We start from the raw sequence: 16,329 nt of genomic DNA, 5'->3' as shown, positions 1-16,329 counted from the left end.
ATTATATTATATTATTATTGATATATTAGTATTGATATATTATTATATTATATTATATTGTATTATATTATATTATATTATATTTATTATATTATGTTATATATATTATATATATATTATATTATATTATATTATATTATATTATATTACATTATATTATTATAGATAGTATACTATAGTTTAATATAGTATAGAGAATATATTTTATAAATACATAGATAATATATTTATAAAATATATTTTATAAGATATTATATATTATATATATTTATATATTTATCTATAAATATATAAACTATATTATTATAATATTTACATTTATATATTTTATATAATATATAGATTTATAGATTTATAGATTTTTATATATATTATAGATAATAGACTATATATTTCTATAATAAAGAGCCATATCATACGAACCATATATCATATATCTAATATATATGAACCATTATAGAAGCATACAATATATTGCATATATGATGTATATATACATCATATATATTATACATGCATAATATACATATTTTACACATAGTATCACAGAACTCTAACTGTATTATATATCTATATATACATCACCTATTAAATATATACATGCTATATATCTACATAGAATTATATTATAAATATATTATATCTATATATTCCACATGGAATCCTATTACTCCATAATATATTTATTATTTGTATATGTCACATATGTTACATGATAGATTATGTCATATATATAGTATATATAATATACATAATATATACATATATATACATAATATATACATAATATATACATAATATATACATACATACTGTCATAGAATTTTATAACTATTACAATAGATAATAGGTAATTATAATAATTATATCCTAGATAATGTATATTTATATACATAATATATATTGTATACACACAATATTGCTATAATACAGGCACAGTATATCTATACATACATACAGAATATAAATCTGTTCGTGCATATAGATAATTCTGCTGTTTCCTAGGACAGACAGCCTAAACAGGACTAAACCTGTTCTATTATATTATTATATTATATTATATTATATTATTATTTTTATATTATATTATAGTATAGTATATTATAGTATATTATAGTATATTTATTATAGTATAGATATTATATTATATTATATTATATTATATTATATTATTATTTTTATATTATAGTATAGTATAGTATATTTATTATAGTATACTTATTATATTATATTATATTATATTACATACACCGTTACTATTATTTTTATTATTATTTATTAATATATTATTTGTATTATAACCATTATATTATACCACACTATTCTAATATACAATACATACATAAAATTTCACATATACATATATATGCACACACATATACATATACAAAATTTTATTATTCTAACATTCCACGTTATGTCATTGCTTTCTGTATACTGGGGATTTCCATGCACTGATGCAGCCAGAAATTGATGCTGCAGGGGCTGCCTGTGTTCACCCCACCACGGGTTAAGCCAGCACGGGAGGCGTCCCCACGTTCCTGGGCACAGCCACTGCTGCCACCCTCTTTACAGCCAGGTGTGACATTCATTCCAGGTGACTTCCCCTGGCACAGGGACAGGCCCTGGCTTGCAGCTCATGAGGGTGACAGCCTGCCCTGGCTTTTCCCCCACATTTTTATTTCCTCGTTTTGTTGCCGTCGTTGGGTTTGAGTTGAATAATTTCAAACAATGCCACAAGCTTTGGGATATTAGCAGGTAGGAAAAAAGTCCTTAATTAAGGATATCAGTGTAACCATCATAATTTAACTTAAAAAAAAATATAGTGGGACAAGAAAATAACTGTGGGGTAAGAAATAAACCTTAGGGGAACATTTCATCCACTGTGTCCATGGTGGTACCTTAGAGACAATGGGTACCAGCAGGCAGAGATGGATCTCTGCAGTCCCACCAGGGGAAATCATTGGGGTCAACCCATGGCTGAACCTCCCCAGCCTGTGCTGCCCATAATGCTGCTCCCCGCTCAGGGTAATTATATTTTATGGGCATATTTCCTCTCGAAAGGCACTTCTAAAGGATGTAGGATGCCACAGGTTTCTCCCCCAGGCATGAACATTACCAGCTATGTGTTGAAATGGTGGTTTGCTCCTTGATCTCAAGAGCTTCTCCCTCCAAGGATTGGGCTCTCCTGATCTCCAACCCCAGCCATTGCTGGATAGTTGCTGCCCCTTTTCCTTGTGCTAAAACTGTTCTTTGTTTCAATTATTTTCCTCTCTCCTGGGTCCATCCCTCCCTCCCCACGTGTCTGTGGACAGGAGTCAGACCTCTTCCAGGCTTGCTTTGCTAAACTTTGCAAGGCTCACCTCATAAAACACCCTCCTCAGCTGTGGGCTGAATTTATTATCCCTGGACAGAAGGGATCACAGTGTCCCAGCAAGGTCACGCCAGCACCTGCTGCTTCAGCCACAAATCCATCCTTACTCCTGATGGAGTCATCCTTCCTGCCGTGTTCTAGAACCATAACATCCCTTTTCTGCCCTTATCCTCTGCTCAGCTCATCCATCTTGGTCTTACAACCCCTCTGCTCTGTTAGATCCCTCTTTCCCCACACAGATAACTGGCAAATCCATCCTCAGGTGCACAAGCAACTCTCTGGTTCCTTGGCAATGGCATTTCTGAGGAGCTGTTGTAATTCAGAGCATTTTAGAAAGGTTTGTCTCCTAAATTCCTGCTTCAACCTCCTCTCCTGCCAACTAGGATGCTTTAACTATCAGCACTACACTCGCTGAGGAAAAGGAAAAGTACTTCCAGGTCTGGGGAGGACATAAACCCCAAATCGTCCCCATGTCAGGAGAAAATCAGGAGTTTCCAAAGAGAGAACTCAGCAGGATTGAGTTAAAGCAGATTAACTGAGCCCTGGAGACCACAACAGGCAGGAGGGTGGAGAGGAAACAGCTCCTGCACTCCGGTGGTAAATTCAGGAGTAGGCAACAAGTCCTTGAGTGTGGGAGCAAAGCTGTTTTCCCTCAGGAGCTGCTGGGTCAGGAGGTGAGAGCAAGGCTGTGCAGAGAAGGTGTCACTTGCTTTGGTTGTTAATGATGAATCCTGCCAGGAGCAGGCTGCTGGGAGTGCAGTGTCTGCTCCGTGAGCTGCTGAAGGAAAACACATCCCACAGGCTGCAAAACAAGGGTGAAGCAGCTTCCAGCCAGAGATGGCACCTTCTGGGTGCTTGAATGAGGTAAGCAAGGGAGAGATTCAAGGATTAAAGAAAGGGGCAGATCCCAGGGATGGATGGGAGATATACCTGGGTGATTTCTGAATGTACGGGAAAACAGAATTTCTGTTTAGATGGACAAAGGAGGCTTTAAGAGCATGGCACAACCTCCAGGCACTTCCCTCATGCTGCAGACAGGAATCTCATTGAAAGCTGTTTTATAGCCATCAAATTCCAGGAGGTTCAGCCCAGGAACTCCTGAGAACCCTCTATGTCCCTATAAAAGAGCAGAAGATGCACAGAGCAGTTTCATCACTGAATCACTCCCGGTTCATGTTGGTGTTGCTCCATCTACATCCACAAATCAATCAATATTTTGATATTCAATCAGCATATTGTAAAATGCATGTAAGAGCAAATCCCATCACTGGGCAAATACCAGGAAACAGGATTTTGCATTGCTCAGCCTCTCACTGGGAAGCTGCAACTCGGTGGAAAAAGCAGAGTAATAAAGGACAGGCCAGTCGCTTGGGAAACCTGAGCAGGCGTGAATGAACACAGCTGCTCCTCTAGTTTTTCTTCTCCCTGGCCCTGGGAATCACTGGAGAACCTCTCCAGGTATCCAGGGCTGATAAAATAAAATAAAACAGGGAGAAGAAACTGAGGTCTGAGCCAGGCTGATGTGCCCCTGCACAGTGATGATGTGTGCAGTGCTCTTTTCTTCTTCAATCAAGTCCGTTCATCTTGCATACACGAAAGCAAACAAATTTCATCATGCTTTTATAAAAGCTGTCAATAAAAGGACTGAAACAGTTCCATTCCTGCCTATATCACTTTTACCAGGTTTTAACATGGCATAAAGGAGAGATTCTTTTATAAACATGGTGTTCTGGAACTTGGTACTGTCTCTGAAAAACTATTTGGTTTGTTTTCCAGCAGCATCCTCAGATCCCCAACTTTGTGTGTGACATGTAGGAGAGGTTTCATGAATAAAACTTACCAGCTGAATGCTATTAGTGTCTGTTCTTAGCTTCCTGCACACAGGAATGACTAGTTAATTACTGAATTAATTCTCTCAAAAGAAAGTCAAGGCAGTTCTTTATTTTGGAGCTTTATGGCTTATTTCCAGGTCACATGGAGCAGGTTTAAAGACTGTTGGTTTATTTCTGAAGCACAGTGAGAACACAGACCATTCTTAATTTTACTTTTACTTAATTTTAATTTTACTTAATTTTACTTTAATTTTACTTAATATTACATGTTTCATTTTACTGTCTTCCTGCCACAAATTTGTGTAGTTTAGACCCATTTTCCCTCCTGTGCAAAGCTCATCACCTGCTCAGAGCAAGTTTCAAGCTGAATAAAAGCACAGAGAGTCTCTGCTGGGTTCACCTGACGCTTTATTCATGAAATTGTTACAAATCAGCATTTTAAAGCAATTTTAAAGTTGCAACAACACATCTAGGAAGTGAGCAAGAAAAGGCACATCAGATTCTGCATCTGCAGGAAACAGCACTGGCTCTCAGTTGACTAAAATCACTCATTCTACAATTTCACCATCAAGCAGCCCCTGATCAAGACTTTTCAGAGCTTTTTGAAGGTAAGGGATGGCAGCCTGAGGTTTTTTTCCGTAATCCTCTGTGATTCAGGAGTTACTATGGGTAGCCAGGAGCAGATTTCCCTGAAAGTTATGTCTCATTAAAGTGGAAACAACACCTGCAGACATGTAATGTGCTGAAATTGGTGCTATTTTACTCCTGCTCTACACAGGAGTGCATTGCAATGGGAGGCTGCATGTGTCAGGATTGCAAGAGAGATCCCTGGAACACAAAACCAATGTAAGAGGAAGTGAAATGAGAATTAAGCAGAGTCCAGCTCTCTGCTCTGGTTCTCCCTCCAGTTGTGTAAGGAAACATCTAAAAGGATCCCCGAGTTTTCACAGCAGCACAAGGGGAGTTTGGCCCCATTTCTTTTTTGCTGATGGAGCAGCGTGACTTTTCCAGGGACAGGTTTTAAATTTTTTACTGCTGATTAACACTTTTGGACCGTGGCCCTTCAATCTGTTTCCTGCTTCAATTTACTGAGAGTTCATGACCAAAAACAACACACCCAAACCAACAAAAAAACCATACCATAAAACAATCCACGGAGGAAAGGGCTGCATTCATCCTGTCAGATTAAAGCTGAATTTACCCGAATTAGTGCAGATGCGGACCAAATTATCGGGGTGGATTAATTAGTGACTCATTAAAGTGGATTGGTTGCAAACTGGAGGGCGGTTTGTGAGGCTTTGGGAGCTTGGGTACCCCACGTATGGGGAGGGCAGAATGTCCTGATATCCCGTGGCTGAAGGATGCAGGAGCAGAGCATCCCGGTGCCCTGGACACCACGGGCTGGGGGTGCAGAAGCACACAAGCACTGCAGCAACCCGGTGCCCGGGGGATGCACGGCTGGAGCATCCCGGTGCCCGGGGGATGCACGGCTGGAGCATCCCGGTGCCCGGGGGATGCACGGCTGGAGCATCCCGGTGCCCCAGACCATCCCGGTGCCCAGGGGATGCACGGCTGGAGCATCCCGGTGCCCCAGACCATCCCAGTGCCCCAGACCATCCCGGTGCCCCAGACCATCCCGGTGCCCGGGGGATGCACAGCTGGAGCATCTCGGTGCCCCAGACCATCCCGGTGCCCCAGACCATCCCGGTGCCCCAGACCATCCCGGTGCCCGGGGGATGCACGGCTGGAGCATCCCGGTGCCCCAGACCATCCCGGTGCCCTGGGGAATGCACGGCTGGAGCATCCCGGTGCCCGGGGGATGCACGGCTGGAGCATCTCGGTGCCCGGGGGATGCACGGCTGGAGCATCCCGGTGCCCGGGGGATGCACGGCTGGAGCATCCCGGTGCCCCAGACCATCCCGGTGCCCGGGGGATGCACGGCTGGAGCATCTCGGTGCCCGGGGGATGCACGGCTGGAGCATCCCGTTGCCCCAGACCATCCCAGTGCCCCAGACCATCCCGGTGCCCGGGGGATGCACGGCTGGAGCATCCCGGTGCCCGGGAGATGCACGGATGGAGCATCCCCGTGCCCCAGACCATCCCGGTGCCCCAGACCATCCCGGTGCCCGGGGAATGCACAGATGGAGCATCCCGGTGCCCCAGACCATCCCGGTGCCTGGGGGATGCACGGCTGGAGCATCCCGGTGCCCCAGACTATCCCGGTGCCCCAGACCATCCCGGTGCCTGGGGGATGCACGGCTGGAGCATCCCGGTGCCCCAGACCATCCCGGTGCCCTGGGGAATGCACGGCTGGAGCATCTCGGTGCCCGGGGGATGCACGGCTGGAGCATCCCGGTGCCCCAGACCATCCCGTTGCCCCAGGGAATGCACGGCTGGAGCATCCCGGTGCCCCAGAGCATCCCGGTGCCCCGGGGAATGCACAGCTGGAGCATCCCGGTGCCCCGGAGAATGCACGGCTGGAACACCCCGGTGCCCGGGGGACACACAGCTGAAGCATCCCGGTGCCCCGGAGAATGCACACCTGGAGCACCCCGGTGCCCGGGGGACACACAGCTGGAGCATCCCCGTGCCCCGGGGCAGCCCGTGCTCGGGGGATGGTGTGAAAAACACGTTCACTGTCTTGTGAAAATATAAAAGGTTTAATACAGGATAATAAGAGACAAGGAGTATAATGTAAAGGTTATTATGGCTGGGTGCATCCTGGCACTCAGCTAAGACTACACTATTACTTTTAGGATACTCTTTAAATACTTTTTTTTCCTTTATATCAGCCTGTTGCATATTCATAGACGCTTATGCATAGTAAACTTTCTCAAACTAGTTTACATATTCTAAGAACTGTATAGCACGGTTCTTCTTTGAGTTCACCTTTTCAGAGCATGGGTATTCTTTGGCTGTGGTTTTAGTCCTTTTTTTATTATTACTTCTAGGTTTTGGGTCTTGGTCTACACTGTCTTCACACGGTGAGTGCTGATGGCTGGCAGATCTGTAGTAGGTGTCTTTATCTTATGTTCATTGCATGTTATCCCATCCAAGCAGGCATTTTAGGACAAACAGCTATTTCACTACTGTCTAAGCTTAATTAACAACAGAAATAAAAACTGTATCTTTATAACAAAGCTACTTTAACATTACACATATAAAATCTATTTTAATATTTGTGAAAAGCCAATATTATAATGTGTATCTATAACAGTGGGATGCACAGCCGGGGGGGATACACTCCTCAGTCCCCTCATTTCCCAGTGCCCCTCAATCCCCCGGTGCCCCTCAATCCCCTGGTGCTCCTCGTTCCCCGGTGTTCCTTGTTCCCCGGTGCTCCTCATTTCCTGGTGCCCCTCGTTTCCTAGTGCCCCTCATTTCCTAGTGCCCCTCGTTCCCCCGGTGCTCCTCATTCCCCAGTGCCCCTCGATTCCCCTCCTGCCCTTCTTTCCCCCGGTGCCTCTCATTCCCTGGTGCTCCTCGTTCCCCCAGTGCCCTTCATCCCCCGGTGCCCCTTGATCCCCAGTGCCCCTCGATTCCTAGTGCCCCTCGTTCCCCCGGTGCTCCTCATTCCCCAGTGCCCCTTGATCCCCCGGTGCCCCTCGATCCCCTTTGTTCCCCCGGTGCTCCTCGTTTCCCGGTGCCCCTCATTCCCTGGTGTTCCTCGTTCCCCGGTGCCCCGCTCCGGCTGGCGGAACGGGGGTCACCAGAGCCCCATTCTCTGCCCAGGCCCTGGCACACCAGCACTCCATCCCCTTTCTGGTGGGGTGCTCCAGGCCCTGTTCAGCCCCTGCCAGGCGGCACTCACACCCCGCTAGCCCATCGGGGGGCACTGGGGGCCCGTTTTCCCCCTGCTGGGGGACACCAGAACCCCGCTCCGCTCCGCTGGGGCACAGCAGAACCCGGCTGGGTGCAGCAGGACCTGGCTGGGTGCAGCAGGAGCCCGTCTGGCCCCCTGGGATTCAGCAGGACTGCACTATCCCCACGATGGGTGCAGCAGAACCCCGTTGGCTACAGCATGACACCCTGGGGTTCACAAGGACGCTGCTTCCCATTGTTGAGATGCAGCAGGACCCCGTTTGTCCCCGTTAGGGCTCACTAGAACCCCGTTTCCCCCCGTTGTGATGCAGCAGGACCCCGTTTGTCCCCTTTAGGGCTCACTAGAACCTCATTTCCCCCCGCTGGGATGCAGCAGGACCCCGTTTGTCCCCGTTAGGGCTCACTAGAACCCCGTTTCCCCCCACTGGGGTTCAGCAGGACCCCGTTTGTCCCCGTTAGGGCTCACTAGGACCCCGTTTCCCATTGTTGGGATGCAGCAGGACCCCGTTTGTCCCCGCTGGGTTTCACCAGGACCCCGTTTCCCATTGTTGAGATGCAGCAGGAGCCCGTTTGTCCCCGTTAGGGCTCACTAGAACCCCGTTTCCCCCCGTTGGGATGCAGCAGGACCCCGTTTGTCCCCGTTAGGGTTCACTAGAACCCCGTTTCCCATTGCTGAGATGCAGCAGGACCCCGTTTGTCCCCGTTAGGGCTCACTAGAACCCCGTTTCCCATTGTTGGGATGCAGCACGACCCCATTTGTCCCCGCTGGGTTTCACCAGGACCCCGTTTCCCCGCGCTGGGGTTCACCAGGACCCCGTTTGTCCCCGTTAGGGTTCACTAGAACCCCATTTCCCCCCGTTGGGATGCAGCAGGACGCCGTTTGTCCCCATTAGGGCTCACTAGGACCCCGTTTCCCATTGCTGAGATGCAGAAGGATCCCGTTTGTCCCTGTTAAGGTTCACTAGAACCCCATTTCCCCCCGCTGGGATGCAGCAGTTCCCCGCTGGGTTTCACCAGGACCCCGTTTCCCCCCGTTGGGATGCAGCAGGACCCCGTTTGTCCCCGTTAGGGCTCACTAGGACCCCGTTTCCCATTGCTGAGATGCAGCAGGACCCCGTTTCCCCCCGCTGGGTTTCACCAGGACCCTGTTTCCCCGCGCTGGGGTTCAGCAGGAGCCCGTTTGTCCCCGTTAGGGCTCACTAGGACCCCGTTTACCCCCGTTGGGATGCAGCAGGGCCCCGTTTGTCCCCGTTAGGGCTCACTGGAACCCCGTTTCCCCCCGTTGGGATGCAGCAGGACCCCGTTTGTCCCCGTTAGGGCTCACTAGAACCCCATTTCCTCCCTTTGGGATGCAGCAGGACCCCGTTTGTCCCCGTTAGGGCTCACTAGAACCCCGTTTCCCATTGTTGAGATGCAGCAGGACCCCGTTTGTCCCCGTTAGGGCTCACTAGAACCCCATTTCCCCCCGTTGGGATGCAGCAGGACCCCGATTGTCCCCGTTAGGGCTCACTAGAACCCTGTTTCCCGGCAATGGGATACAGCAGGATGCCGTTTGTCCCCGTTAGGGCTCACTAGAATCCCGTTTCCCGGCGCTGGGATGCAGCAGGACCCCGTTAGAGCTCACTAGAACCCCGTTTCCCATTGCTGAGATGCAGCAGGACCCCGTTTGTCCCCGTTAGGGCTCACTAGAACCCCGTTTCCCATTGTTGGGATGCAGCACGACCCCATTTGTCCCCGCTGGGTTTCACCAGGACCCCGTTTCCCGGCGCTGGGATGCAGCAGGTCCCCGCTGGGTTTCCCCAGGACCCCGTTTCCCCGCGCTGGGGTTCAGCAGGAGCCCGTTTCCCCGCGCTGGGCGGAGCCCGCGGTGCCGGTGTCTCTCTCTCTCTCTCTGTCTCTCTGTCTGTCTCTCTGTCTCTCTGTCTCTCTGTCTCTCTGTCTGTCTCTCTGTCTGTCTCTCTGTCTATCTGTCTCTCTGCCTGTCTCCCCGCTCGCCGCCGCCGCGCTCCCGGTGCGCAGGCGCGGGGCCCCGCCCCCGCCGCCGCTCGCGGTGCATTGTGGGACACAAACAAAGTGCCCGGGCGGCGCGCGCGGGAGCTCGGCCGGAGGCGCGCGCGCGCTGCCCCCCCCCCGCCCCCCCCTCCCCTTTCCCCCGCGTGCCCGCGCACGGCGCGCGCGCCCCTCACGGCCCCTCCGCGCGGGGGGGTCGCGCGCCCCCCGCTCCCGCTCCCGCCGCCGCCCCCCCGCTCCCGCTCCCGCTCCCGCTCCCGCTCCCGCCTCCCCCGGGTTTCCCGCGCGCCGCCTGAGGGGGAGGCGGCGGCCTCCGCAACCCCCCCCCCCCCCCCCGCGACAACATCCCGGTCATCCCGCCGCCTCCCGACCCCGCCGTCATGGCCCCCAGATAGCGGCCCGGCCTCACCGACCGCCCGCAGGTAACCGGGGAGCGCGGCCGGGCCTGGAGCGGGAGGGGGCCGGTCGGTGGCGCGGCGGCCGCCGGTGCCCCTCGGGGGGCGGGGGGGGGCGGGAGGGATCTGGCTCCGGCTCCTCTCCCTCCCTTTCAGAGCCGTCCCGGCCCTTCCCGTCCCGTCCCTTCCCTCGTGTTTCCCGTCCGTGCCCCGCGGCCCCGGGGCTGCGCTCACCCCCCCGGGGGATCCCATTGCGCGGTGCACAGCCGGTGTGTCCCCCTCCCGTGGGGCCGTGTCAGCGCCGCGCCTCTCCGAGGGTTCCCGCGGCGGGGGTGTTTCAGGGGGTCACCTTTCCCCGGGGGTGTCCCCTGCCCCTTTTGCCGGTGCTTGGGGGTGTCACCTCCCTCTGGGTTGTCCCCTGCGTTCCGTTGTTTGGGGGTGTCCCGTGCCTCGTGTCCCCTGCCCCGGGGGAGCCGCAGTGGCTGCCGAAGCCTGCGGGTGCACAGGCGAACGTGGAGTTCCGAGGGGTGTGGGGGGGAAGTTGTGTTGTTTTCTGCATCCCAACGGGATACCTGCTGCCCCCAGTGCCGGCTTATGGGAGGAAATAGAGGGATTCCCACCAGCCGTGAGGCACAGCTTCTGTCCCTTTGTTGTTGTTTGTTTTTTCCCTACAACAGCCCCTTCTGCGTATTCCTCAGTGTCCATCTGCCAGGGTCTGCTGCGCTGCCCCTGTGTCCACGAACCGTGAGGGGGTCACAGTGCTCATCTGCAGCAACTGCTTCGTGGTTTTCTGCTCTCCTTCCATCTCTCCAGAGTCATTCTCCTACATAAACACAATCAGCAGATTTTGGGAGCGTATCATCTGGTTCTTGCTTGCCAAAAGCCTGTTGTCTCCTTTAACACACACAGGGCACTGGTGCCTCCCAAAATCTGCTCTACCTGCTTCCGTGGAATGAACTCGGTGCTTGCTGTTAAATCCCACACCTCAGGGGGCTCCTGCCTGGCTGCAAAAGCTGCTGAGGTTTTCCCCACCCACAAAGACACATCCTCCTGCAAAGCCTGAGGGATGACTCCTGCAGCCCATCTCGTTCTGTGAGGCTGCTCCTCCACACTCAGCAGGGCTGTCCTGCTGACTCCCTGCCCAGGGCTGCTGCATCCCGCCCTGGGGGCATTGGCACCCCCCAAGGAAGGTGCAGGCCAGCAGCCTTGCTGCAGGCAGGCATTCCTCATGCCTGGGGGCTTTGGCACCCCCCAGGGAAGGTGCAGGCCAGCAGCCTTGCTGCAGGCAGGCATTCCTCATGCACGGGGAGGTTTGCACCCCGTGTCCTCTCACATCTTGGGTGTTCCCACAGATGCCCAGTGCCAGCTGTTCCCGTGCTTGCTCTCATCACCTCCCTCCTGCTGCACGTGCCAGAGAGGTCAGCCCTGTGCCCATCTCTGCTCTCTGCTTGGCTGCCTGTTACACCTTCCATGGCTGAAACTTCTCCCTCTTCCTTCCTGGGCCCTGCAGTGGGAGACTCTCAGGTTAAGCCAGCCATGGTTTTTGCTTTGACTTTGAGGTTTCCTTTGTTGAGCATTTCAGCAGAGTAAAATCAAGTAGTGTGTGTACTTGCTAGGTGTCAGCAGGACCCATGAGTCTAAAATACCATCACTTTCTCTTCTTCTGGTCATATGCATAATTTGTCCACTCCAGCATTTTTTTTCTGAGACCTTAGAGCCCCTTCCAGTGCCTGAAGAGTTTCCAGGCAAGCAGGAGAGTGACTTTTGACAAGGCCATGGAGTGACAGGACAAGGGGGAATGACTTCAAATGATGGAGGGCAGGGTTAGACGGGATATTGGGAAGGAATTCTTCCCTGTGAGGGTAGTGGGGCCCTGGCACAGGGTGCCCAGAGAAGCTGTGGCTGCCCCTGGATCCCTGGGACCATTCCAGGCCAGGCTGGACAGGCCTTGGAGCAGCCTGGGCTAGTGGAAGGTGTCCCTGCCCGTGGCAGGGGAGTTGGATGTGATGTTTAAGGTCCCTTCCAACCCCAAACCTTTTTGTGATGTTTCCAGAATCATTGCTGTCCTCATCTGATACTTTGGGTTTGCCATACCCATGGGGAGTTTCTCAGTTTTCCTACTCACACGTTTGCCCTGCTTTCTTTCTGTGCTTCTGCCTGACACAAGGCTTTTCCTTTCCCTTTTTAAAATTTTTATTTGACTTGTTCTTGGGGTGTATTCACCAGGTATCCACGTGGCAGCTCTTACTGAGGTAGAGGTCACCCAGTTCACTCCTCAGCTGATCCCTGGCTCTGACCTGGACGTTTCCATAGATGAGGTGGTGGTTATTTGTCACATGTGGCACTGCTCTGTAGACCCTGCAGGGTAATGCTGAGTGGCAATGAGTCCTGTGCAGGCAGGTCACACACACCAGCACCCAGGAGTCTTTCAGGGAATTGGGAGTGCAATGTGCTTTTCTTCTGCCCTCGAGGTCTCCTACTGCAGCTTGATGTCTGCTCGCTCGTGATGCAGAGCCAAGGTGTGGTGAGCCTGGAGACCTTGCCTGGGTTTAAGTGCAGCTATTGAAGGAGGTGGAGCTGAACCTGGGAGCTCAGACAAAGCTCTCCCAGTGCAATTGCCTCCATTGGTGTCCAGCTGTTTATTCCAGGAACCAGTTACAATGCTTTAAGTGCCTCTCCCTTGGGACTACTTCTGTTTAAACAGCTGGTTTTAATCCAAAGCTTTAATTGGTGCTTACCCACCAAGCAGTCTCTTTCAGTGGGAAGGGAATTTCCAGCCCCTCTTTAGTCTCCCCAGGTGGATGATGCATGGATGCTGAGAGAGGATCATGCTTGAGAGGTTTTGCCCTCCTTTTGTTTACAGGGTGAGAGAATTCCTGCCTCTCTGACTGTGAGGATTGGAGGGGAGAGACTGTCCTTACATATTCCTTCTGCAGTACGTAAGAGGAGTAGTCAGAGGGTGAAACTGAATCCTTGCCATGTTTGTTGCAACAGGAGGTTAATCATAAACTCTGGCACTTTCCAAAGGGGTGCTTTCATTCTGCAGTGTCGGTGGAGAATTGTGCTGCTCCGAGGGTCTGCCCGGCTGTTTGCCATGAGGATCAAAAGCAAAACAGCTGCCCCAGTCTGAGGCTGAGCAACCACCCAGACCTTGGGCTTGGTTGTATCCCACGACTGGCTGGAAGGAGATTTTGTATCTTTCTGGTCTTTCTGTGGACGGATGTGTAGTGCTTGTGCCTGGTGAGGTGTTTGTGTGGCCAGCATCAAGTCTTGGGTCCTTCACACTTGTCTGGGGTATTTCACATCAGTGTTTCGCTGGCCTCATCCATTATATCTGCTAAACTTGTTTTTCAGTGAACTTTGAGAACATCTGAGTGTATTCCTAGGAGAACATCTGGTGATATATGTTAGCTTCACTCCTTTTAGGAATTGTAACCCACTAGTTTAAAGAAAAAGAAAATCAACCTGTGAGAAAGCAGTGGTGCTTTTGCTGGCATGTGACGAGGAAGGAGATGTCCCCTGACGTAGAAGGGATTGTCTGTTGACATTCTTCTCCCTCTCCCGGTTATAAGTAGGTTATCCCTGCTCAAATTATGCAACTGTGCAGACAGCCAGACTTCAGGAATTCCAAATACTTCAATGTGTCAAGTGCTGACTTCTAAATTAAATGCCACGGTTGCAGAGCGTGTTCACAGTCTGTCGCTTGAAATACGACATCAATCTTGGAATCGCTGTGGCTGAGAAGGGGCAGCAGCTTAATTGCTTGTTTCTTCCAAGAAGTGTTATGGGAGGGAGCAGGAGCCAAGCTGGGTGGGAGATGTGCCTATACCTGTGACACTGTTTCCATATGGAAGTCAGCAGTTACAAGCAAAAAAAAAAAATCTACTGAAAACATTGATTTATGTAACACATTGAAATGCTTCATTCTCTGGCCGTGGCTGTTGCCTCAAAGATGCAGTTTCCAGCATCTGGATCTAATTAAATAGTTGTGTGCTTATTGCTAAGTAAACATAGGAGTCCATCACTCTCCTTACCTGGGAGAGCAAATTGATTCTTCTAATGGCTTCACTGGATGAAAGCAGGTGTCTAGGACTGCTTTGTGCAAGGTGCTGAAATGAAATGGTGGTGGTAGGAAATGAGCTGCAAACCTGATAAAATGGGGTGACAGGAAATGTAAACGCTCAGCATTTCATTCAATTCTTACATTCCATTTAATCAAGTTAAGGAAGTGACTTAAAATGTGCATTATTTGTAAATAGCGTGTTCTTAATGCATTCCACTTCAGAGCTGGGGAAATAATTATTTCACACGAGCAGATTTAGCAGAGTATGTGAAGGATGGGATAATCAGTGCTGCAGAAAGTGTGTTGGGCTCAGCATGTGGTCTGTGACAGTGGCCAGGAGTAAATCATTAGGGGAGAGTGCAGCAGCAACCCCAGGCAGCTCAGGCATCATCCCCAGCTCCTGGGTTGGAGTGGCCTGAGCAAGGGGTCTGAGCTGGCAGTGCCTGTTGGACCTGTCCTTGAGGGAACTGCCTAAACATTTCCAACAGTTTATACCTGGAGCTTCCACAGAATACCCTGTGATGAGTTCCTCAACTTGTACAAACATAATACCTGGTTTATGGAGGTTTTTTTGCTTCTTTTTTAACTAATCTCACTGAATCCCTCATACTTTTTGTAGTACGAGAAAGAATAAAGAATCTTTTTTGCATCAGCACCTCATTTGTGATTTTACAGGTCTCAGTTTTCTCTCTTTGGGTTCCTTTCCTTTTCCAAGCTGCATTGTCCCAGTCTGTTTAGTACCTCTGTCTGCAGAGGCAGCTCTACATCACTTGGGTTTTTTTTTTCTTTGAGCTCTGCTATTGTTTTGAGGTGATTTGGCCACAACATTTGTTTGCTTGCTTTACCCAAGAAGACTGAATAAAGGGAGATGTGCTTTCTAATAAAGGGATACTTTGTAGCTCCTCTGTGATAATATTATGAACATTTACTATGTGTAATGTTTTCTATTCCAAGTGCAAATGAACACAGTAATCATAGTGAGAGATATTGTAGTGGAAATACAGATACTGAAGAAGATCTTAGTTTATAAATACAGCTACAGATGGCCGTTGATAAGGCATTTTGTATTTGGATATTACCAAGAGAGCATTATGGAAAAAACTACAGTTGTGGTGGATACTTGCCAGAGTTAAGCTGGAAGGCATTGGAAGCATGAATATGCCGTGTCCTATGGAGAGCTAAGAGTCCCAGAAATTACTCATGGCTTTGGGAATAACTGCTGGGTTAAGGGACACATTGCTCCCATGTTAGGGACAGATATTGACGGTGTTGAAGCTCTGTGGTCTGACAGTTCCTGCAGTTTTCTTTCAACGTCTTGTTTTGTTTTGTTTTTTTTTTACCCCTGTTTTGAAATACCTACTGTGAGAAGTTTCTGTAAAATGTTGGTAAATATGCTGGAGGTTTAAAAAACCCCACAAAACTCTCCTTATGCCCAGCATGAACCATGGACATGATTCTGCCGGGCCAGCTTTGGCCATACAAGGGCAGACAGCTCCAGCCTGTGGAGTTGCTGCTCACCTGATAGCATGATTTGTGGATAAATACAAGCACTTTTAGGTTTTGGAGCCAAGAAGAACTCCTTTTAGGCATTTATCTGCATAAATGAGTCATTAGGAAAATAAGGGTACACGCAGTGCTGAAAAGGTGATGACACAACCACATTCCTGCCTTGCTTAAACTTGTTGAGGATTCTTTCTAGCTGCTTCCGTTGGGAAGGTGGCTGTTGTTGATGTGTCTGTGACACCTTGGCTGCTGGCAGCAGTCCGTGCTGTCTGGATTAGCAGTGCCTGTTCTCCTCCTCGGATCACACGGGATGTGAGACTTTGCCTTGAT

The 16,329-nt window shown here is 49.8% G+C and overlaps 2 protein-coding genes across 3 annotated transcripts in view; both read left to right on the top strand.

The window, feature by feature from the left end:
- The window catches only part of FEZ1 (fasciculation and elongation protein zeta 1), a 431,041-nt gene that overhangs the window by 316,147 nt on the left and 98,565 nt on the right, over window positions 1–16,329 (top strand). The window lies entirely within an intron of this gene.
- The window catches only part of ZBTB44 (zinc finger and BTB domain containing 44), a 37,299-nt gene continuing 31,294 nt past the window's right edge, over window positions 10,325–16,329 (top strand). For both annotated transcript variants that reach the window (XM_068172171.1, XM_068172172.1), the window contains exon 1: window positions 10,325–10,460. The gene's annotated coding sequence lies outside the window, so the exon portion shown is untranslated. The remainder of the gene's footprint in view (window positions 10,461–16,329) is intronic.

Source organism: Anomalospiza imberbis, chromosome 24 (assembly GCF_031753505.1).
Source record: "Anomalospiza imberbis isolate Cuckoo-Finch-1a 21T00152 chromosome 24, ASM3175350v1, whole genome shotgun sequence".
NCBI lineage: Eukaryota > Metazoa > Chordata > Aves > Passeriformes > Viduidae > Anomalospiza > Anomalospiza imberbis.
This window is presented reverse-complemented; position numbering and strand designations above follow the sequence as displayed.